The 26,080-nt window shown below is 45.1% G+C and overlaps 1 long non-coding RNA gene across 1 annotated transcript; it reads right to left on the bottom strand.

Moving 5' to 3' along the window:
- Positions 1-1,898: 1,898 nt before the first annotated feature.
- Positions 1,899-2,768, bottom strand: LOC136550863 (uncharacterized). The gene is made up of 3 exons (XR_010782381.1): positions 2,720-2,768; positions 2,107-2,198; positions 1,899-1,991 (listed from the first exon to the last, which is right to left on the bottom strand). It is a non-coding gene; the product is annotated as an uncharacterized lncRNA (long non-coding RNA).
- Positions 2,769-26,080: the final 23,312 nt, after the last annotated feature.

The following is a 26,080-nucleotide window of genomic DNA, read 5'->3' as shown; positions in this document are numbered from 1 at the left end:
GTTCAACCTATAATTAAATGGTCTCATCGCGCGGAAATTCAATTAAACCTCAGAAAGTAGCAAACCATCTCCGGAAAATTCCAAACTTAGTGTTTCCTTCACACGTGGCACGTGCAAGCCTGAGAATAATTTTGAGACCAATACGACACTAGAATATATATTTCTAATTGCCCAACAAATGTTACACGAATTATATGCATGACAATAATTAAACACACAAAGCCGTACATATTAAAATTAGAACCCAATTAAACTATGACCTTGAAAACCTAGCTAAATAAATATTAGTTACTATCAGAATCACTGCCGGGATCAATTGGGCCATGTACACTAACATGCCTCTGTAGCCATATATGGTAATTGATGTCATGAATTATGTATCCGCTTGTATCGATGAACTCCAATGCCCGTATGAGTTCACTCTCTCGTGCCTCATAATACCGAAAGAATGGTCGGCCATAGATGTAACCTACTGAATGACCACTGCCACTGTTAGTAATCCTTATGCAGTACTAGCATCCTTCTATAGTGAGTTGGCCAAGGTTTCCATTACAGAAGTCCTAATCATACTCGAGTTGCTCTGTAGCTTGGTCTAGAACGGCCCACAAGCCACATGCAGCATAGGTAAGGTCCTGTAGCGCAATCTGCATGCGAAGAAAAAAAATTAGAGAATGTTATTACAATATTAAACAACAAATAACCATGACTCAGGTATAAGTGACAATTTTACCACATCCGCATGGTTGTAGCTTGCAAAACATTCACTTGCTTGCGGGACGGGGATATCACCAGCATTCAAAGCAAGTGCCTTGAAGTGCGAGAAATCAGGCACATCATTGCAAATACGTTGAAGTGCCTCTAAACAGATGCGCACGACACTTAATTGAGCGCTTATCACATCTGGGCTCTGTATTCCCATCCCATGGATATGGTTCCGATGATTTGAACCCCTCACAGGGATGAAAAAACTGAGTTCACACGTCCATTGTCGACCACTTGCATTAGATGCATTGTTTTCGACGATGTCCGAGATAAAGAACCAGCTAAGTGTTGTTCGCAGCCAATCTATTGGGGATATAGTCTGCGACATATATGCATGCAACAATGATATTAAACTAATTACACTTATTTGCTAGCATCAAAAAACAAAAGATGTTGGAAAATTTTCCATACAATAGCTGGAACAGGAAACCGTGGAATGGCCACATTAGGAGCGAATGGCTCATCGCCAGGGTGGAAACCGTGGAATTAACATAAAATATATGCACAAAAAATTCTTCCAAGTAAAATGTGGCAACATAATTAAATATAGATCGAATCACTACAAAAAATCTAGGCTTGTATGACAAACCGAAATTGTCATGTAAAGTACTGAATTTGTCATAAAATGTATTATATGACGAAAATGTAGCGTCACGCCGGTCGTCATATAACGACCGTCACATAATGTACCGCGTGACGATTGTATGAAAAGCCGTCACAAAATGTGATGACCTTTTGTGACGGTACCATTTGGTCATCACATATTGTTACCTTTTATGACGATAGTATTTGTCACATATTATTTAGTCAACGCGTCACTCAATATATTAACCGTCACAACTGCCGACTACGTACCCTGGTTAATGCTCGCTATTATGACGATAAGAAGTCGTCATCTATAGTGTAGTTAACCATGGTTAAGAAGCATCACGCATTATATATTCATTCAGTGATGAATCTTAGCACAGGTCATATAACATAGACATAAAAGTCACGCCATCATTCACTTAGAACCCAAATCATATGATATATTACATAGCGCAAATAGGTTCAACCATCACACAAGTTTGTCTTTTGCATATGCAAATAACTTCATATAGCTTATGATAAGACAGAGTTTGTAGTTCCAGCAATACATTAGCTCCCATGTCCTTTACTACAAAGTTGAAGAATTTGCACCTTGCAAGCATTTATAGCTCACATGTCCCTCACTTCTCTCCTTGCTGCAACTTTCAATTGAACAAAACAACACAAAACAAAATAACAAATCAGCAAGTATGCATGCTTGGTGTTGGATTCTTGAAAAAATTACAAAGAATGTAACTTAATTGGAGATATCAATACCTTGAAGAGGACATAGTAGATTTAATTAATAGATCAACTAAGCTTCACATTGGCACAATGGATCTGTCTGGCACAAATAGCAAAACAGCTCCCTTCAAAAAAATAGCAGACCATCATACTGGTTAGGGGCAGGAAATAAAAACCTATGCAGTGATACATGAGCACTATATGAATAAGAATTTGGCAGGCAACCAGGTGCAGACAATGCAGGAACCCAAACAGAATGTCAATGAGATTACCTCTCACACGAAAAGCACATATAGGGAATTGTTCCCATAATATAAATAATTCAACATATATTCAACGATTAGGGTAGCATCCATGTGGTTAGCACTCACAGTCACCACAAAAGGGCCAAGGCAGCATCAGACCAAAGGTAGTAGTGTAATTCGTATAATTGGTACCAAAATTCAGTAGAAGGGGTTACAGTTAATGTGGTACACCGACTCCACAAATCTATTAGCTAGTTTTTATTAGCAAGGAGGAGCAAAGCATCAAATGAGTATGCACGGCAAGAGCCAATTGAACTGTGACACCAAGTGTTAAAGAGTGGTCCAAGTGCTTAAATATCATATCACTATTGCTAAGCCGTTGTTCTGGAACAAAGTTTCACCTGATGCAGATTAATCAACGTTTCCTCAGCAATCAGCACACACCAAGGCAATTATGCCGCATCTCCTGCAGCCAACAATCAAAAGAATAATATTTTTTTACAAACTAAATTAGTTCAAATGTGTACTATAATTATAGGGCATCTGGTACAGAAGGATGCACAAATATGTAAAGATTTAGTATGCAGCCAAATTGTTAAGCCAATGGCATTCTGATTTTAATTTCAGTTGAATTGTACACCGAGCTAAAAAAATCTGTAGGGTTGATGTGTGGTGAGATGTTACTGAACATGCAAAGGGATCTGAAAACGCTATCCATGATCCATAGCATCGCCCAAGGTACATCTGTATTTTCTGAAAGCAGGAAAGAAATAGCAGGTTAGTGTATTTGACTGTAGTCATCTAAAGAAAAATAACCAAAGTCCTTTCTATGAAATCCAACGCTAATAATTCGCTGACAGCAAACACTGCTAATATTTATTTATAGGACCTATTCAGAGTCTACAAAAATTATAGGAGATAACACTTCAACTAACATGCAGTGCAAATTTCATGTTGAACATAATTTACGTGTTCACTAAAAATGGCATGATAATTATACAAGCATATTTATTTATCTATGGCAGGCCTAAAAATAATAAGCAAAAAATAAATTAATTTACACTAACACATAATACACATTATCAGGAGTCTAATAAAATTAGTTTTATAAATTTTGGACAACTACAAAATTTTCTATTGTATTTACAAGATCTAGTTAGTTTGGTCACTTTTAGAGAAAAGCAGGAAGCTAACAGACACATATCACGCTAGCAACCACGAGCTTCCCTCTAAATCACACGAAAGAACAGAGGAGCAGATGGCGGTCGTGACTTGCAACGCACGCGGCGGCCGTGGCTCAGTCATCCCGCAACATCCTCTTGGGCGAGCGCCAAAATTGTATAATGCAACAAATCCCGTCCGCATCTGTATATCAGCTGCAAAGAAATAAGGAAATAAAAAGGAGAAAAGAAGAGCATACCTATTGCTATTGCTGTGCCTCGAGCGAATGGCGTTGCTGCAGCCGCCATGCGAGCGCGAGGTGGAGGGTGAGGGTGATGGCCGCAGGCGGGCCTTCGCTGCTGTGGGGAAACGTTGAGACGTCACAGGCCTCCGTCGGAGTGCCAGGGCCTCGTCCCTAAACAGTTGCGCCCTGAACACAGAGCTGCCGTGGGTGCGGCGAGGCGTGCTAAGTGGCCGGACTCGTGCTGCCGCACGGGGCGGCTGCGGACGTGCTGGCCGCGGCCGTGCCAAGCGACCGGACCCATGCTGCCGCGCAGGTGGCTGCGAACGTGCCGGGCAGCCGTGCGGACTCGTGCATGGCCACCAGACGCAAGAGCGAAGTGGAGTAGGAGGTTGCCATAGGGAAGGATGCGGTAGGAGAACGGTGGATCTGGATCTGAGGAGGAGAGGTGGAGTGGCATGTGAAGAAGACAACTGAGTGAGCGGCGCGTTGGTAGGGTTTAGGTTATTTATTTCGAGCTGAATGAATGTGAGCCGTCCGTTGATCGATCCAACGGCCAGGAATGATATGCAGATCAATTTGGGCTGGGCTGGATCTACGTTTGGGCTGAATCTGATGTTAATACAGCGCGCTTATTATGTTTATAATTTATCGTAAAGTTTATGATAATTATTTTAAGAATATAAATTAATTCAAATGGAAAAGTCGTCAACTACAAAATTTTAGAACTCATCAAGATCTACAACTTTCATATTGGTTATTTTCCCATCCGAGTTTATTTGAACTTTTTAAAATTTGAATTTCAAAATATTTAGAATTCAAATAGATTTTTGAGGTTATAAATTATTCCAGCTGGAAAAGTCATCAACATCAAAGTTGTACAACTCATCAAGATCTACAACTCTTATTTTGATCATTTGTTTATCCAACAAAGTGATAGCAACATTGTTCACAAATTTTACATATCTCTCTCAAAGTTTCATAAACTAAGACAGAGATGTAGAAATTGTGAACAACGTTACTATAACTTTGTCGGATTTGTAAGTCACCAAAATAAAAAAGTTAGATCTTGATAAGTTGTACAACTTTTATATTCATCACTTTTTCAGACGAAATCATTTTGGGTTTCAAAATTTGGTTTGAAGTTGTCATTTTATAAAATTCAGAATTTGAATTCTTCAAACTTTGACACATGACAACAAGAATACAATAACTACATAGATCATGATTTTAGAAAATTTCAGAAAAAAAATCATCGCATTTGGAGTTAGTATGTGGGAGAAAAACTTGTTACACGTTTTAAAAGGAGATTAAAAAGAGAAATCATTCTTGTTCGTCACTTGTTCATGATGAAGAACAAGTGATTTTTCTTTTTAATCTGCAGCTAAAATTTGTAACTAGTCTTTCTCCCACATACTAACTCCAAATGCGATGCTTTTTTTTCCTAAATTTTTCTAAAATCATGCTCTATCATTGTATTTTGTTATTGTTTAAATGTGACAAAGTTTGAGTAATTCAAATTTTGAATTTTAAAAAATTACAACTTGAAGCCATATTTTAAGACCCAAAATGATTCCAGCTGGAAAAGTCATCAACATCAAAGTTGTACAACTCATCAAGATCTACAACTCTTATTTTGGTCATTTGTTTATCCGACAAAGTGATAGCAACATTGTTCACAAATTTTACGTCTCTCTCTCAAAGTTTCATAAACTAAAACAGAGATGTAGAAATTGTGAACAATGTTGCTATAACTTTGTTGGATTTGTAAATCACCAAAATAAAAAAGTTAGATCTTGATAAGTTGTACAACTTTTATATTCATCACTTTTTCAGCCGAAATCATTTTGGGTTTCAAAATTTGGTTTGAAGTTGTCATTTTATAAAATTCAGAATTTGAATTCTTCAAACTTTGACACATGACAACAAGAATACAATAACTACATAGATCATGATTTTAGAAAAATTCAGAAAAAAAAATCATCGCATTTGGAGTTAGTATGTGGGAGAAAAACTTGTTACAAGTTTTAAAAGGAGATTAAAAAGAGAAATCATTCTTGTTCGTCACTTGTTCATGATGAAGAACAAGTGATTTTTCTTTTTAATCTGCAGCTAAAATTTGTAACTAGTCTTTCTCCCACATACTAACTCCAAATGCGATGCTTTTTTTTCCTAAATTTTTCTAAAATCATGCTCTATCATTGTATTTTGTTTATGTTTCAATGTGACAAAGTTTGAGTAATTCAAATTTTGAATTTTAAAAAATTACAACTTGAAGCCATATTTTAAGACCCGAAATGATTTCAGCTGGAAAAGTCATCAACATCAAAGTTGTACAACTCATCAAGATCTACAACTCTTATTTTAGTCATTTGTTTATCCGACAAAGTGATAGCAACATTGTTCACAAATTTTACATATCTCTCTCAAAGTTTCATAAACTAAGACAGAGATGTAGAAATTGTGAACAACGTTACTATAACTTTGTCGGATTTGTAAATCACCAAAATAAAAAAGTTAGATCTTGATAAGTTGTACAACTTTTATATTCATCACTTTTTCAGCCGAAATCATTTTGGGTTTCAAAATTTGGTTTGAAGTTGTCATTTTATAAAATTCAGAATTTGAATTCTTCAAACTTTGACACATGACAACAAGAATACAATAACTACATAGATCATGATTTTAGAAAAATTCAGAAAAAAAAATCATCGCATTTGGAGTTAGTATGTGGGAGAAAAACTTGTTACAAGTTTTAAAAGGAGATTAAAAAGAGAAATCATTCTTGTTCGTCACTTGTTCATGATGAAGAACAAGTGATTTTTCTTTTTAATCTGCAGCTAAAACTTGTAACTAGTCTTTCTCCCACATACTAACTCCAAATGCGATGCTTTTTTTTCCTAATTTTTTCTAAAATCATGCTCTACCATTGTATTTTGTTTATGTTTCAATGTGACAAAGTTTGAGTAATTCAAATTTTGAATTTTAAAAAAATTACAACTTGAAGCCATATTTTAAGACCCGGAATGATGTCGACTGAAAAAGTCATCAACATCAAAGTTGTACAACTCATCAAGATCTACAACTCTTATTTTGGTCATTTGTTTATCCGACAAAGTGATAGCAACATTGTTCACAAATTTTACATCTCTCTCTCAAAGTTTCATAGACTAAGACAGAGAATAGAAATTGTGAACAACGTTACTATAACTTTGTCGGATTTGTAAATCACCAAAATAAAAAAGTTAGATCTTGATAAGTTCTACGACTTTTATATTCATCACTTTTTCAGCCGAAATCATTTTGGGTTTCAGCCGAAACGATTGTGAAGTTGACAAAGTTTTAAAATTTTAAATTTTGAATTCCAAAAAAATGAAAACTTCAAACCAGATTTTGAAACCCAAAAAAAGAAAAATATCTCTTGGCCCTAATATTTTAGGCCCAGCCTGTCTCCCTCCACACGTGCGCCCTCCACATTTTTACATGGGCCAAGGCCTAGCTCCGGGCCCAGCAGACATGGGTCAAGGGTCCATCTCCTACTGGGTATTTTATGACGTTGGGGGTCGTCATATTTGATAAAATATTCAGTGACGACTACTATCGTCACATAAAAACTATATGAATCGTCATAAATTCACAATCGTCGACCGGCTTCTGGCGCCTGCCATTTTGTGACGAAACTTGGTACCTTTACGTGACAAAAAAATGATGTCGTCATAAATAGTTTTAGGTCTTCTAATTTTATGACGCTAGAGAAATTTTTGTCATATTATGTTACATTATATGACAAAAACAGGCCCCGTCATGAGGCATTTTGTCATAGAAAGACGGATTTCTTGTAGTGAATGCAAGGAATAAGAATATATATAAATGTAGAATGCAAAGAAACATGAATATAAATATAGATAAAATGAATATAGATACAATATTGGAGAAGACAACATATCAATACCATTGAAAAATGCAGGAGCCATGACCATATCACGTAGAGAGAGAGTGGATGTCGTGAGAAGTGAGAGTGAAACGTGAGAAATAAGACTGAGAGAGTTTGTGGGTGGGTCGGATCGATGTATGTGGCTGGCAGTTTGTTTTATATAGGGGGGCATGGACATCACTGCCGATTTTTAAATAGAACCAACAGTTAAGGTGGCTATCACTGCCAATTTCTAAATAGAACCGACAGTGAAGGTGGCTATCACTGCTGGTTTCTAAATAGAACCGACAGTGAAGGTGCATATATGTAAATGATATATTTATTTAGATACTACAGTGGGAAAGTTTTAACAAGAACGATATATTTATTTAGATAGTAATGAAATACATCAAAAAATTAGAAATAAGTTACATATACGATAACAGAGACCTTACACTAAAATTCCATATACGATAACAAAGACCTATTTGTGTACTGGTCAATGTTACCATCAATGTGTATCAACACATTATAATTTAACCACCTCAGTAGCAATCTTCTAGCAACAACTATGGTCAAACAACAACACTGAGGTGGTCTACGAGCTATACCGGTTGGAGATTATAAGGTGGCATCGATGAATCCATGCCTCTGTTGTACATGGCCTTTTTCTCGGTACAGTCCAGAGCACATCGGATTCAGCTCGGCACCGCACCAATGAACCAATGCTGCTCTAGGACAGGAAATTGCCAAGAGCACACCAGGTCTCTCTAGACATACAGTCCAGAGCGCACCACAGCGGATGGCTCTGTGAACCTCATGGCATCTCTAATCTTCAGTGTTGCTCTATCTTCAGTAGCATTCTTCTAGTACCTCATGTGTGCACTATTTTGGTCGACTACGATGCATAATGATATATGTGGTTTGTTGTGAGAGGAAAACATTGTATCATGGCTGATAGGCTTTGGCTGAAACCAACATGTATGGAGAGGCTAGCTCCTAGCCAAAGGCCATTTTATAGGAGCTAGCAGTCGTGGTATATTTTTATTTCTGAACTAAAGTTGTCGAGGTGGGTGGGAGCGGTGTTCTAATTGTTGTGGTCATGGGAGCACTGTTGGCATGTGAGGAGCATCTACACATCACTATCGGTTTTAGTTTAAAAACCGACAACGATAGAAGCTATCACTGCCGGTTTTAAAACCGACTGTGATAGAAGCTATCACTGCAGGTTTTAAAACCAAAACCGGTAGTGAAGGGCCCTGCCCCCATCTTTTAGTAACAAAATATCAAAAAACACGGTTAGATTGGAGCCTGCCATTGCAGCCTTTTTGTAAAAAATATAAAAAGTTTGGCCCGCCTGAGATTCGAGCGTGGGTCACGGGGTTGAGACTGCGGGGCCTGCGATCGCAGCCTTTTTGTAAAAAATATAAAAAGTTTGAACCGCTGAGTTAGGATACGGAGTTCGGTTAGAATGGTTTTATTTTTTTCTTTTATCCCATAGTAATGCACTACTAAATAATAAATGCAAAATCAAAAAAGTTTGGTCCGCCTAGGATTCGAGCGAGGGTCTCAGAGTACATAGTGCGCGGCCTTAACCGCTGAGCTAGGATAGGGAGTTCGGTTGTTTGCTTTTCTTTATTTATTTATTAATAGAAATAATGAAGTTAGTTTATATTCTAAAATAACACAAAAATGTGTGTCTTGATTATTTAATTCTATGATAATTAATTAATGGTCTATAATTATCAAATAATTGCGTTTGTGAACATCATCTTAATATTTGATTACAAAGTCAATAATTAAATTATAGAGATGCGCACAAAATATAAATTAAATATTCAGTGTGAATTACTGATACAACGTCGGCATAATGATTACATAGTTAACAATAATCTAACTATCTTTAGGTGCATCAACAATGAGGGCCTCATTGTGATCAATTCATATGTAAGCAAGTTCGTCACCCTCTTGAAGGATAGGTAGGGGTACGTTCGCCCCGAATGGATGCATTTCCTGATAGCCCCTATAGTCTTCTTCGTCCGTCACTCCATCGACACCGACAATCTTCCTTTTCCCTTCTAGGACTACTTTTAGCCTTCTTTTTGTCTTATTGTGCCTTGCATAGAAGACTTGTATACCATCTCTTGCAAGGACGAAGGGGTCATCTCTGTATGCGGTCTTAGTGAGATCAATGGTAGTGAACCCTTCGCTGTCAGTGTTGATTTCCTCGAGCCGGACCCACTGGCAGTGAAAAAGAGCTGCCTTCAACGTACCGTAGGCTAGCTCTCATATCTCCTCTATGAAACCATAGTATGTCGCCTGCACATTGCTGTTCTCATCGTGAGCATCAAAATGAACACCACAATTTTGGTATGTGCTCTTTCCATCTTGCTTTTTTGTGTAAAATGTGAATCCATTGATCCCATACCCTTGGTACTTAAGATATGTACTCAAAGGCCCCTTGGCTAAGGCATCCAGTTGATTACCCAACTTTATTCCAAGCAAGCGACGTTGCAACTAGCTGACAAATTCCTCCTTATGTTTTTTATCTAGCCAAGCCTGTGACCTGCTCAGATACATAGTTTGCAGCGATTGCTTGTGCTCATCAATGTATGGCATCACACCCTCGGCTTGCTAGAGAATAGCGAACTATGCCTGTCTAAAAGAAATAGGGTCGTCTACTGTAATAGATTTCTCCCCAATCGTTCCTTTGCCACGTAGTCTTCCCTCATGACGAGATTCTAGAACTCTGACCCTTTTGATGTCCATATAATATGTGTAGAACTCAATGGCCACCTCTATTGACCATCCTTCAACCATGCCCCCTTCTGGCCTGAATCTATTCCTAACATACCTCCTGAAAACTTTCATCAATCTTTCGAAAGGAAACATCTAATGTAGGTACATTGGGCCAAGGGCTCTAATTTGGTCAACAAGATGAATGAGCAGATGCAATGAGATATCAATGTAAGTCAGCGGGAAATGCATCTCAAGCCTAACAAGAGTTTCGGCTATGTCCTGCTGTAGCTGCTCTAGCGTGGACACATCAATGACCTTTTTTGAGATCACGTTGAAGAATGAGCAAAGCTTTATGATTGGGGCGCAGACCTTTGGGGGGAGGATACCACGTAGGGCAATAGGGAGCAGCTGAGTCATAATGACATGACAGTCATGGGCCTTCATAGGGCCATAGTTGAACTTGAGTTCTCTCATGTTCACTAGCCTCTTCGGGTTCGCACAGTAGCCCGTCGGGACTTTGAGTTCATTGAAGAAAGAAATAAGCGCACACTTTTCTTCCTTCTTCAATGTCCATGACGCAACTGGAAGTTCGAACTGGCCATTCTCTAGCTCCATGGGATACAGCTCCTTCCTGATTCCCAAGTGTTGCATGTCCAGGCATGTGGCTAGTGAATCCTTCGATGTCCCCCTAGTGTCCATCAAGGTGTTAAGAGTGTTAGTGCACACATTTTTAGTGATGTGCATGGGATCAAGACAGTGGTGTACACTCAGAAATGGCCAGTAAGGTAGTTTTAAGAAAACTAATTTTTTCTTCCAAATGCTTCCATCAGGCGCTGCTACTGCATTGTCCCCCTTCCCAAGGACAACCTCTAGTTTGTTGAGTTCTTGAAGTATCATAGGCCCGTCTCGATATTTTGGAGCTAAGTGTTTCTCAATAGCACCGTTGAAATCTTTTTTGTTCCTATGGTAAGGGTGATCCTTAGGTAGGAACCTATGGAGTCCCATATAAACTATCTTTGAGTTATTTGGTAGATTTACCGCATCGATGTTGTCCAAGCACTCGACACATCTAGTATAGCCTTTTGTCTTCTCTTCGGACAATGAACCTCGACCTGGCAGGTTGGTGATTGTAGCGATAAGTACTCCCTTGATCGTGACACGTTCCTTTTTGTACTCGTCCCAAACATCTGGCACACCCTTTTCAAACATCTCCACTAGTTCATTGATCACTAGTTCCAGAAACACATCGATGTCATTCCTAGGCTGTCTTGACCCTTGGATCAGTAGTGGCATCTAGATGTACGACCGCTTCATATAGACCCAAGGTGAAAGGTTGTATATACAGAGCGTCACTGGCCAAGTGCTATGATTGCTTCTAACTTGGTTAAAAGGATTCATCCCATCTGTGCTCAAAGCAAACCAAAGGTTCCATACCTCTCCACCGATGTCCTTATAGAACATAGTATTGATAGTCCTCCAGTCATGCCCATCGGCGGGGTGCCTCATCATTGTATCTTTCTTACGCTCTTTGCCATGCCAGCGCAATAGCTTGGCTGACTTTGCATATGCAAACAACATATGCACCTAGGGAGCTATAGGGAAATACCAAACGACCTTTATGGGACCTCCTCTAGTCTTGGTACCCTCATATGATGGCCCTTCCTTGTACCGTGGAGCTTCACACTTGGGGCACTTGTCCAAGTCTTTGTATTTTTCTCCATGGTACAATATGCAATCATTGGAACATGCGTGGATTTTTTCAACCTCGAGGCCAATGGGGCAGATCATTTGCTTGGCCAAGTATGTCTTTTTTGGCAACTCATTTTTTTCTGGGAGCATTTTCCTTATTATACCTCACAACTGATCGAAGCCTTTATCGCTCAATCCATTTGTCGATTTGAACTCTAACAGCATGATGTTGGCTGCCAGTTTGCTCATTGGACAATTCCTATACAATGGTGTTTTGCCATCTTGTCTCATTTTCTCTAGCCTTCTCAGTTATCTTTCACTAAGACATCCAGTCTCTACATTACGTAGCAGCTAAGAAATGCCACCGTTATCCTCAGTGTCGTCAGCTAGCGTGTTCCTAAACACATTATTAACTGTGGCCATAGGTTTCGTGTTGACACTAGGTTCCTCGTCAGCATCGTGGATGGCTATGTTAGGCATGTCCACATCATCATCATTTTCCTACAGAACAATCACACCAACCTCGCCATGCATAGTCCATATCATATAGTTTGGCATGAACCCCATGGTAATCAAGTGCGATCGTATAGACTCAATTTGACGAAAGTTCCTATGATTCTTGCAATCTTTGCATGGGCAAAAGATAGGGTTCCCATTCCTAGCATGGGCTTTGGCATTGGTGATAAAATGGCTGACGCCATGTGTCAGGTTCATAAACCCGTGGTCCCTCGGGGACCGGCTTCTATGCCAAGGCTGGGCCCGAGCAGACAGCATGTAACTCATGGGCTGGCCCAAGAGTCTAAAATGATAGGCCAGAACGGCGGCCCAGTCACCGACTAGAAGGTCTAGCCGAAGAGGAACAACGCCCACTCATTGGCTGCTTTGGCCCACCTCTTCGATCGGAGCGTTCGCTTCGACTCTAGCCGCCACCGGACGGCCTCTCCGATCGAAAGGCCAAGCCCAAAACACTACTTCCAACTTCAACCCCGTGTCTCTGACTGGGGATCGTAGGAACCCTGCTCATCGCTCTTCTCTGACCGGCGCACTCAGAGTCGACTAGAGCCATCCGACCAGGGACGCTCACTTGGTAGGAACCAGAAGACATGCGGAGAAAAGAAAGGCAAGGCTCACAAGTCAAAACCACTGTACTAGGGACCATACCCTGCGTGGAATAGTACTCTACAGCCACCCTGACACAAACAGTATTATAGGCATGGACATCTCCCTCTATAGTATTATAGGCACCACTAAAACTCCCATACGGTGAGGCCCCCATGTACCTCTAGGCATCGATAGCAATATGGGCGCCGGGATTTACCATACCGGGTGAACATAGTGAGACTCCTCACATGCCTTTAGGCATCAAACAGTATTTGTAGGTACCAATGTCTACCATCCCTAAAAAAGGTAGCATGACCTCCTGCATGCATCTGACATTCTACAGTGACATCAACAGTGTTATAGGCGCCTACCATTATCTTGTACCTACCGGCGTGGGCAACAAGGCTTGGTAGCATATGTACCCTCACCCTCTCACTTGTAAATCCATCCCCTTTATCTATAAAAGGGGACGCGCCCCCTCCAACAAAGAGGAGGGCCCTTCTGGAAGATAATCAACATCGATCGAGTTCATCAGCTCACAACCACAGAATCGCTGGGTCCGTACCCCAAGCACACGCTTGAACACTTAGCTCATAGCATAGCTCCTGTCGCTCTTGGCCCTTCCGACTGGAGCCGACCAGACCTCTTGTACACCCCATCTTTCTTCTTCTCGTTTGTAACCCCACTGCAAACTTCGAGCACCTAGGCTCAGGAATAAAGTCACTGAACGACCCAAACTAGATGTAGGGCATGTTGCCTAAACCAGTATAAACCCTGTGTCATTGAGTGCTAGGCCACCTTCGATCACAACGTACGACAAAACTACAAATATTTACTAGTTGGTCACATTCTGCACCGACAGTTGGCATCGTCCGTGGGAAAGACGCTGTACGTTCAACACTTCTTGGTCACCGAATGGCCCACTTTTCCACCACCCTCACTATGGCGGGCTCGGGTGATACGATTCGCTTCGGCTTGCTAGAGTTTACCGCACTCTCACCCGCTGGGATGCGGGTTCCACCCGTCTTCAAGCCATCCTAGGCCTTCCTCTTTAGAAGCTAGGACTTCGTCGCTGACCGGCTCAGCGTGCTACACCTCCGCAAGGAGGCTCACGTCCCGGCACCCATCGAAGGGGGGCCCACCATCAACTTCGGGATGCATGACTTTGATGACGTGGCATTTGTGCTTCTTTTCAAGCAAACTCTCTGCTCAAACTCCGCTGTGAGTAATATACACGCTGTTATTTACTTACTATTCTCTATCTTCCGCCGATTACCCGGCGGAACCCTGTTGTCCCCAACGCAACCGCTGTATGACCAGTTCCCCTATGGCCTTGCGTCTTCCACGGATGTATATGCCCGAGGGCTCCAAAGGATGCCTGCGCCGCCCCCTCTTGCATCCGAATTCATGGGAATGGCGAGCTATGCTCCCACCTATTTCCTTGACCTCATGGATGACGACGGTGAGAGTGATGGCTCCAACATCAGCGACATGGCACCTAGCCACCGTTTGTCCTAGGAGTGCGCCATGGTAGACCCTCTAGGACACCCACCAGTGGAAGCAGAGTCCTCACAGACTCACACCTCTCCAGACCCTCACGTGGAGACCCCTGAGCTCACACTTGAGCACAGGGAGGAACTACGACAATGGTGGCTGCATCAGCCACCAACTACGCTGGCACGCCCGGCACACCACACTATGCCCCATGCGCATAGACCGGTGAGCGGCACCTGGGGGCGCACCCGTCAGGTCTAGCATAACACCATGGACAGGGGGAACGATCCCCCGCACTTCGCTCAGGCGAACCAGAACATCACCGCCGCGGCAATGCTTCTGCGCGGCCTGTCCGAGCCAAACAACCCTCATGAACAGGTGATCCACCGGAACCTTCAGGCACTAGTGGAGACCACCATCATTCAACAAGCAGAGTGCTCCATATCGCGATGCTGACTCACGTCCTCGCTCTCCGCTAGAGGAACGAGGACGTGGCAGATGGGTCGCTCCACCCGATCACTGCTACAATCGCTGAGTGTGACATAGGAGGCCGCACTGGCACCTCATCTTGATTCAGCGATGGCTCTGCATTGATCGCCTGTATTCATGTGGCTCGGAGCGAATCGAGACACATGTAGCAGTGATTGGAGTCCTAGCCCTGATGGCCCGGGACCGTGAACCTTTGTTCAAAACCCCCAACAAATGCCGCTCCTGCCATGCTCTGACAGAGGCCAGGGCAAGGGCAAGGCCAAGCATCGGGATCAAGACAAAGGCCCCTCCATGCAAAGGGGGAAAAGAATAGAAAGAATCGCCACCAACCGGCCAAGTCCGCGTTGGTCGCCATGGCTAATCATGTGGGCACATAGCCTTAGCAGGACCCTCTGGGCCACTTCCATGACCTCATGGAGAGCCCATGCACCAACCATGACTACCCCATAAAACACCTCTTCAAGGACCGCCAGCTCCTCAAGCGCCTTCTATGACAGACCGACATGCTAAAGAAAGAGAAAGGTGAGGAAGCAACAACCAAGAAAGGGAGTGTAGCAGGCTAGGATCTAGAGGACTGAAGGATGAAGTGATCCGACTGGAGGATGACAATGATGCCCATCTCTCTGAACTACTAGAACAGCTATGTCATTTTTCCTAAGCTTCAATCTTACCATTGTTTACTTAGTATATGCTCCTACAAAAGCACCCCGACCCAAACACTTTTCGGCCCAGGGCGCTTAGGGGCTCCACTAGGGTACACTACTATCATTGTGCTTAACGACTACCTCCATGTTTTGTTTACATATGGTGGAATTGCTTCTTACCCAACCAACATGATAGTTTGTTCCTTAGTTTTGCTTTACATAGCTTTGCTTTAAAAACATTCCAACCGATTGCACCCTGCCTTTCCCTATGGTTACGAGCAGCCGAGCCTCACGGGCCACGCCCCGGGATCCCAAGGTCACGGCCTATGGGACAAATGGGCAGGTACGAGAAAGAAAGAATAAAAAACAAAATTATGCTAAGGGAAAACTAAGGAACGAAAGGGAACAGGCTCCCCCGAACCAAGCAATTCCATCACAGAAAACAAAACCGACTGTAGTCATTAAGCACATAGTAATATTTACACGAGGGCTCCCCCACAAACTTAAACTTCTACCTTCACTAAACTACTTATATTTTGCAAGCTATTAGACCAGCCTGGCGGCATCTGCTATCGGAGCGACCAATGGGGGCATGAGCTGCTCACTCCCTAGCAACACGACATTTGGCTCGGTCGGGGTCAGGGCGATGTTCACCTCCAACCTAGGCTCCATGCCATCTGCAGACGGGATAGCATCTTCTCCGCGCATGCTTCTGGACATGTGTTCATGGTGGATGTCCATCACCCACTGGGTAGAGACTTGCTCTGCCACTAACCTTGCGTGCGGCAGCAAGCCCTCCCCGATTGACTGAATGTCCTCCATGCTCAAGCCTTCAACATACTCGCTGCAGATGGTAGTGAAGTCTAGGTTCGGATGGTGCATTGCCACCAAAGTTAGCACCCCCGACGCCCCATAGAACAACCCGCTCCTGATAAGGTCCCGAACCACATCTGGCACCTCCGCCAGCTAGACTGCGGGCGCGCTAGTATTGGGCGCCGCCCTAAAGACCTCTGAGATAATGAGCTAGGCAACGTTGCGGATCTGGTCGAGATCCCCCTCGAGAGCATGATGCTCTTCATGGGACTTGGCTAGCTCCTCTGCATTCCATCTAAAGGTCACCTTGATCATCTCCAGGTCCCGCTCCAGTGTCTTCACCCTTCCACCTAGCTCTAAAAGAAGAGCGACAAGCTCAGAAATAGGCTGACTGGAGAACCAACACAACAAAAATAGAAAAGGTATGTACCGATGTGAAAGTTCTCAAGGGTGGAGAGATCCTCCGCCTATCGGGCCACTTGCTCACGTAGCCGGGCACTCACGTCCTCCATCCCCATCACCCGGCCTCAGAGCATAAGCACCTCCTGGTCCGCCTCCGACTGGGCCTTCCGCTCTAACTCTAGGGCGTTCTGCACCGACACCAAAGCGGCCCGCTCTGGCTCAAGGGCCGCCAAGGACTCTTGCAATGGCACCTCGGTGTTTGCGAGGGATGTTCACAACCCCGCCTCGATCTCCGCCTGATGGGCCTTCGCTGCCTCGAGCCCTTGCTCGATGGTAGTCATCCACTCAGCTGCACACTACCCCTTTGCTGGCATGGTGGTCGCCTTGGCCACCCGGTCCTAGGACTCACGATGGGCAGACGCTAGCTGACGCTCGAGCTTGGCCATTCGGGCATGCTCCATTCGTAGAAAGCAGGACTTGTGGGACGATGTCCCCTTCAGTCTCTATGAAAAACAAACATACTAAGGCAACCAACAAAAGATTCAGAGGTCAAAGACAAGTCTATGAAACTCACCTCCATAGCATGTTGTAGGTCAACCTCAATCAATTGCTGAGCAGACTTAACCTGCTCCTGGGCATCTCCAAGCTTCACGGACAGATTGGTGAGTTCAGACACCATGACATGCCCCTGCTCCCCAAGGATGTCCTATAGCTGACACTCCTAGGAGTCCCGAAGGACAAACCACACTTTCACCAGGTCCTCGGGGTAGGGCCACTCCAGGTCACCCTCCAGTAGCCCATCGGAGGGCCCAGCCTCTGACCGGACCACCACCAGCTCCCGCGATGACATCGGCGGCTCCACCGTATTATCCGCCTCGTCATTAGATAGGATATCCACCACCTTGGTTGAGTGGACCACCGTTGGATGTTCTGACTCTGTCCCGACCATGCTCCCCCCAGCGCCTTCAGCTCTGACCACATGGGTGAGCCGTGCAGCCCTCTGCCCGGTGAGGCAGGGAGCTTGGTCTCCCTCTCCTCTTCTACCACAACCGGTGGAGGAGGGGCCGTGAGGGTTACTTCCGACATAGCCCCCGTCGTCGGCACCGGAATCACCGCAAACACCGCCACCGTCACTGTGGCAGCAACCGCTCCTGAAAGGGAAGGGCATGCCGATCAGGAGAAGGCAAAATGGTGGAGCGAGGAACTCTCTCTCTCTCTTTCCCATTTAATGCAGATAAGACACACCGTGAATGATGAGACATGCCCTGCCCGACGGAACGGCTCCTGATCAGATGGGACGTGGCCTGGGCCAGGCCCACCACTACCACATGACCAACCACTACCGCACGCCAGGCATGAAAACCGAAGCGCGACCGCATGCGGGCGGCACCCCACTTCCCTAGGCCAGGCCTCAAGAAACCCAAACAACATCTCCGCCAGGGGTGAGCACCAGGCCCCCTAAGTCCATTGAATCACTCAGGATAGACACCAAGAGACAGGTAAGGAAGCAAAGCGACGCCCCATGTAGGCCATGCCGACTCCATCACGAACGACGAGCACGGGTCCCAGTCGGACATTTCCGACTGAAGCTCTCCGAACCCCATCACTCAGGTCATCAAGGTGAGCATGTGTTCATTAATACAAAAACTATTCACACAAGGGCTCACCCATGATTGATGAGCGTAGGTCCCGGTTAGACATTTCCAACTAAAGCTCTATGAACCCCGTCACTCAAAGCCATCAAGGTACCACGAAAGAAAGATCAAGGGGAGAATCCTCGAAGTCGGCGACCTCATACTCTAGAGGACCCAATCAACAAAGGAAAAACACAAACTCTCTCTGCCATGGGAAGGACCCTATATGGTGACTGAAGTAATCCGACCGGGCACCTACTGACTAGAGGATGACAACGGCAACGCTATGACCAACACTTGGAACATTGAACAGCTACGTTGTTTTCCCCCTAAAATTTGGTATTACCACTTTTTTAGTCAACACTTACTCCTAAAAAGCGCCCCGGCCCGAACAATTTTAGTCCAGGTCGCTCGGGGGCTACATAAGGGCATAATTCCGAATATTACCTCTATTTTTATTGTCATGTGGTAAACAAATTTTTCCCCGAATGGAAGCACTTTTCCTTTCCTTTAACTATCCAACATAACTTTGCTCTCACTCCTAACCGAATGCACCCCGCCACGACCTACGGCTACGAGCAGCTAAGCCCCGCGGGCCATGCCTAGGCTCTTAAAAAAGCTGCAGCCTATGGAACTAATAGGTAGGTGCAAAAAAGAAAGGACAAAAACAATAGCTACGCCAGGATAAAAATAAGGAACGGATAGTGATCCTATCACAGAGAACAAGACTGCTGTGTTCATTAATACAAAAATTGTTCACATAGGGGCTCACCCACAAACGACAAGCGTGAGTCCCGGTCAAACATTACCGACTAAAGCTCTCCAAACCCCATCACTCAAGTCATCAAGGTGAGCATGTGTTCATTAGTACCAAAAATGTTCACATAAGGGCTCACTCACGATTGATGAGCGCAGGTCCCGGTCGGACATTTACGACTGAAGCTCTCCGAAACCCCGTCACTCAGGTCATCAAGGTGAGCATGTGTTCATTAATACAAAAGCTATTCACACAAGGGCTCACCCACGATTGACAAGCACAGGTCCCGGTTGGACATTTTTGACTGAAGCTCTCCAAACCCTGTCACTCAAGCCATCAAGGTGAGCACTACCAACCCCCTCTATTTCCTTACAATCATTTCATACATCCATACGCGCATTCATTCCATACGCCCAAACCTCCTGGATGATTCGGGCCCTGAACCGCCTAGGGGCTCAGGAACTAAGCATCGCACGTGCAGCGAAATGCATCACAATATTCTATGTTGCGTCATGAAGCGGCGGTTGCCTCATTCGACATGAGCAACCAATAGAGCCAGGGGAGAAAAACGTAGATGAGCCCCGTGCGGCCCTCACCCGGTCTGGCAGATCAGGTCATCTCAACCTTCTCATTCGATCCTGGACCTCTCACCAAACCCACAGAATCTCCATCGAGGGGAGGCCATTAGGACACCCGGGTCGGTCTCTAGAACAACCTAGGCATCTGCCGGGTTACAGGTAAAGGAGTAGTGGAATGTCACAAGAGAGCTATGCTGACCCTGTCATGAATGACAGACCCAAATTCCACTCGATCACACCCATTAGTGAACTCATCGAGCGCGTCACTCAAGCCCGAGTGATCGGGACAAGCGACAAAACTCAGCCCCTCTGGTTGTGAGGAACCGAGGATGGGGTAATGCACACAACTCACACCGACCCCTACTAAGGCCCAACAGGGCTTGGGGCTCAAGACAAAAAGCCTAGGACTGCGACCCCAAACTCGGCCCTTCCGACTACGCTCCAAAAACCTAGGTTTGCGACCCCGATCTCGCCCCATCCGGCTATGCTTCCGATTGTGCTCCAAAAAACCTGGGTTTGTGACCTCGATCTCGCCCCATCCGGCTACGATTCCAGCTGTGCTCCAACAAACTTGGGTTTGCGACCCCGATCTCGCCCCATGACTCTGACTCGCTCGATCCCACGGCCCACATCAACGCCAGCATCAGTGAGCTCTATCTTGTCCAAGACTGACTCCCTCGCTTGATCCCACAGCGCACATCGACGCTAGGATCAGTGAGCTCTGTCTCATCCAAAACATGACTCTGACTCGCTCGATCCCATGGCGCACATCGACGCCAACATCAATGAGCTCTGTCTCATCCAAGACTAACTCCCTCGCTTGATCCCACGGCACGCATCAATGCTAGGATCAGCGAGCTCTGTCTCATCCAAAACATGACTCCGACTCGCTTGATCCCACGGCGCGCATCGATGCCAGCATCAGTGAGCTCTGTCTTGTCCAAGACTGACTCCCTCGCTCAATCCCATGACATGCATCGATGCCAGGATCAGTGAGTTCTATCTTGTCCAAAACACAACTCTAACTCGCTCGATCCCATGGCGCGCATCGATGCCAGGATCAGTGAGCTCTGTCTTGTCCAAAACACGACTCCGACTCGCTCGATCCCATAGTGCGCATCGACGCCAGCATCAGTGAGCTCTTTCTCATCCAAGACTAACTGCCTCGCTCGATCCCACGGCGCGCATCGATGCTAGGATCAGTGAGCTCTATCTCATCCAAAACACGACTCTGACTCGCTTGATCCCACGATGCACATCGATGCCAGCATCAGTGAGATCTGTCTCATCCAAGACTGACTCCCTCGCTCGATCCCATGGCGCACATCGACATCAGGATCAGTGAGCTCTGTCTCATCCAAAACACGACTCCGACTCGCTCGATCCCATGGTGCGCATCGATGCTAGGATTAGTGAGCTCTGTCTCAACCAAAACTAACTACCTCGCCCGATCCCATGGCGCGCATCGATGCCAGGATTAGTGAGCTTTGTCTCATCTAAAAACCTTGACTGACTCTCTTGCTCGATCCCACGGCGTGCACCGACGCCAGGATCCACAAGCTCCCTCTCACCCAATCTCTCAAAACAACTAAAAAACCACCTCGGCTGCACAACGACGCCTTGGGCAACAAAACTCCATCCCAAAATAAAAACTCCCCCACTAATAACACAGGAAAACCCCCAGACGGTTCTGCCTGAACTGCCCAGGGTCTCAAGGGCTACACCCGTGGGTGCACTCGCGCACACCCGCCAGCAAGACAAAAATCTCCTGAACAATTCTACCCGAATCACCTGGGGGCTCGGGGGCTCCTGTCGGGTTCATAAACCCAGGGTCCCTCGGAGACCGCCTTCCATGCCAAGGCTCAGGCTGAGTAGACAGCACATAACACATGGGCCGGCCCAAGAGTCTAAAACGACAGGCCAAAAGGGTGGCCTAGTCACCGACCGGAAGGTCTGGCCGAAGAGGAACAGCGCTCACTCATCGGCTGCTTTGGCCCACCTCTCTGACCGGAGCGTTCGCTTTGACTCCAGTCGCCACCGGACGGCCTCTCCGATTGGAAGGCCTGGCCCAAAACACTACTTCCAACTTCGACCCCGCATCTCTAACTGAGGATCGCAGGAACCCTGCTCACCGCTCTTCTCCGACCGGCGCACTCAGAGCCGACTGGAGCCATCCGACCGAGGACGCCCGCTCGGTAGGAACCAGAAGACGTGTAGAGAAAAGCAAGGCAAGGCTCACAAGTCAAAACCACTATACCAGGGACTATACCTTGTGCGGAACAGTACTCTATAGCCACCCTAACACAAACAGTATTGTAGGCGCGGACATCTCCCTCTACAGTATTGTAGGCGCCACTAAAACTCCCATACGGTGAGGCCCCCCACGTGCCTCTGGGCATCGATAGCGGTATGGGCACCAGGATTTACCATACCGGGTGAACATAGTGAGACTCCTCACATGCCTCTAGGCATCAAGCAGTATTTGTAGGTACCGACGTCAACCATCCCTAAAAAAGGCAACACGACCTCCCGCATGCATCTGACATTCTACAGTGACATCAACAGTGTTGTAGGCGCCTACCATTATCTTGTACCCACCGGCATGGGCAACAAGGCTCGGTAGGCATGGGCAACAAGGCTCAGTTGCATACGCACCCTCACCCTCTCACTTGTAAAGCCATCCCCTTTATCTATAAAAGGGGACGTACCCCCTCCAACAAAGAGGAGGGCCCTTTTGGAAGATAACCAACATCGATCGAGTTCATCAGCTCACAACCACAGAACCGTCGGGTCCGTACCCCAAGCACATGCTTGAACACTTAGCTCATAGCGTAGCTCCTATCGCTCTTGGCCCTTCTAACTGGAGCCGACCGGACCTCTTGTATACCCCATCTTTCTCCTTCTCGTTTGTAACCCCACTGCAAACTTTGAGCACTTGGGCTCAGGAATAAAGTCACTGACCGACCGAAACTGGATGTAGGGCACGTTGCCTGAACCAGTATAAACCCTGTGTTATTGAGTGCTAGGACACCTCCGATCACAACATATGGCAAAACTACAAATATTTACAAGTTGGTCACATTCTACACCGACACCATGCATGTACCGCTTGTCCGTTCGGGACAGATGCATCCACTCTTGATTCATCTCTGCACAAAAAAATACTGAGATAGTAATTACATAGAACTAATAAGAAATCAAGCTTCATGAACAATAATTTTAGCTCGAAAGTACCATTTTTAGAAAACATTATTGTACACTAATTATTGAAAAATTGAAATTGGTAGCCCCGGCCCTGTAAATTGAAAATCGTAGTAAAAACAATTATTGCACAATATTGAAGAACAACTATTCTACTCTACTTCTAAGAACTAATTATAGCATCACATACTAACAATGATGATCTTGACCACCTTGGAATAATTAGCTAGGAATTTAAATGTGTTCATAGACACCAACCTTTTGAATGATGGATTCACCATAATTTGAGTCTTGCACAAATGTCCAATTAGAAAAGTGCTCTCTAGAATGGAGAAAGAACTAGAATGAGAATCAAGCAATGTAGCCATCAAAATCAAGCTAATTAAGCAACAAAATCAAAGGAGTGGATGTTTGTTACTAACCTTAAAGCAAAAAGATCAAGCCATTCTTCAAAATCCAAGCACTAGCTTCATGGTGAAGAGCAGCCGCAGCAATGGAGGGAAGGGTCCAAACGTGCACCTCTGTTCTCGGGATGGAAGAGAGGAGGAAGCACAGGATGGTTGTAGCCTTTTTGTGTTGTAGGCTTATCATCGTCGGTTCTTGGCTAGAACTGATAGTGATAGAGCACAATCACTATTGGCTCTTGGCTTAAACCGGCAGTGATGAGTGGCCGCCAAAACAATGCCGGTTCAAGCCACAAACTGGTAGTGATGTGGTCCTTCAGTGCCAGTTTTAGCCTAGCCCCAATTATTTTTTCATTTTCAAGCTCATAACCGGCAGTGAAGGTATATCACTGCCGGTTCTCACAAATCCGGCAGTGATGGTGCCAGCAGTGATGTGCAAATCTGGTGTAGTGGTTTGTTGTTTCGTTGGCGGGTTTCGTTCTCTGCTATGATGCTGCGTGGTGTGGTGGAGCTGCAGTGGACTCCCAACCAAAAAATCTAGCATGCACAGAACGAAGAACAAACAATACAACCTCATGCATGTCTACTAGGCATATGATCTAGTGTCATAGAGGGAGAACACACTGGGGCTGGGGTCCGTCAGCTCCATCACCATCCTGCCAACACTACCAGAAACAGTCGCTTTGCCATGTGCCACAGGCACTTGGCAAAGCCCAAAAAATACTCGACAAAGGATTTGCCGAGTGTAACACTCGGCAAATAGCACACGGCATCTACAGTGCCGGTAAACGGCTCTTTGCCGAGTGTTTTCTATCGGGCACTCGTCAAAGACTTTGCCGAGAGGTGAAACCGACGCTCGGTGAAAAAAGTAATGTGACGAAGTGGAGACGGTCACGACGCGTTTGTCAAGTGTCAAATCTCAGGAACTCGACAAACCTCCCTTCTTTGTTGAGTGTCAAATTCGAGGCACTCGGCAAACCTTGCTTCTTTGTCGAGTGTCAAAGTTCAGGCACTCGGCAAACCTTTGTCCTTTGCAGTGTGTCAAATTCCAGGCACTCAGCAAACCTTCATCCTTTGTCGAGCGTCGAATACCAGGCACTTGGCAAAGAAGCCATTTTAGTCCTAGAATGCACAAAATTTTGGCTTCTTAGCCCAGTGTCATAGCGTAGACACTCGGCAAAGAAGCCATTTTAGTCCCAGAATGCACATAATTTTGCCATGTGTCCACTTTGCCAAGTATTTTAACTCTAGCACTCAGCAAAAGGCCCCTTTGTCAAGTGTAACACTCGGCAAATTGACCATATATTTCCTGTTTTTATGGCTCGGTCACGTATAACGTATGCCACTCAAATAAACATATAGGCATCACACATAGTTCACAATAAGCATCACAGGCAGTTCATATAGATATATCAACAGCAAATAAATGCAAATAAACTTCAGAATCACAAGTAGGTTCATTCACAACCATAAATAGTCATAAGTAGTCATAGGTAATCCACAAATGCAAATAAAATCACAAGTAGTCACTTAGGCCACGAGTTCCACTGCGACCACGCTGGGTCATGAGACTCATTCGATGTCGCTGATTGATGCTGCACAAAGGAGAAGTGATTGCATGTGTGAGACAAGATTGCATGGTCTCTCTGCTGCTTAACTAGTATAACCCTTGCAACTATCAGCAATATCTTCTCAGTTGCATTGTGCTCTAGTATGATTACTTAAGTACTAGTTGGTAACAAACATATAGCATTAGTCACTAAGTTTCTAGTGTCTGGGCATCTTTGTAAGATTGATTATGCATAAACTAGAAATGGTGATTATAAGGTTGTAAAGCGACCCACAGTGCCTAAAATAGTATTTGGAGCAGATTGAGGAGGAGGGACTGGCATCGGTGGCAGAGGTTGACCAATTGCAGCATAAACACCCCTCATATATTCAAACATCTGCAGTCATCCTCTGCCGCTATGCCAACATCCTCTACTGCTCTGCCTCCATCCTCTGCCGCTCTGCCTCCATCTTCACCTCTAGCTCCTCCTAGTGCCTCGTTTCTTGTTCCAACTAAGCCTACAATATTTCATCCCAATGTTACAATGCAATCCAAAAGTATGTAAAAATCAATGAACGATGAATAAAACAGAAATAACCTAGAGTGCGTTCATCTAGAACCATGTAGAGTCTGGCTGTGGGCATATCGCCAGACTGGAACTCGTGCTCCATGCTCGAATCTGGGAGAGAGTGGGAGTACTAGCCGTGTTGATTGTGCCGTTGCCAATCCAGAACCGGCCATGCTTCTTACCTCCTCCCGCCCTTATGACCACTTCTCCATCAAGGTCATGGGTGCTCGGATCGTACTCTAGGCCATGGACCACCCTTGCCATCGATGTGCATCCATCGAGGTGGCTGTGGACGGACTCATTGTTGTATGCCAAGGGCACATCCTCTAGGTTGTAGGCAACATCGGACGTCGCCTTCCCCTTGTGGGCCAAAGCATATGCCATG

The sequence above is a fragment of the Miscanthus floridulus genome, chromosome 4 (genome assembly GCF_019320115.1).
Source record: "Miscanthus floridulus cultivar M001 chromosome 4, ASM1932011v1, whole genome shotgun sequence".
NCBI classification, from domain to species: domain Eukaryota; kingdom Viridiplantae; phylum Streptophyta; class Magnoliopsida; order Poales; family Poaceae; genus Miscanthus; species Miscanthus floridulus.
The sequence above is the reverse complement of the archived record's forward strand: the minus strand, read 5'-3'. Positions and strand labels throughout refer to the sequence as shown.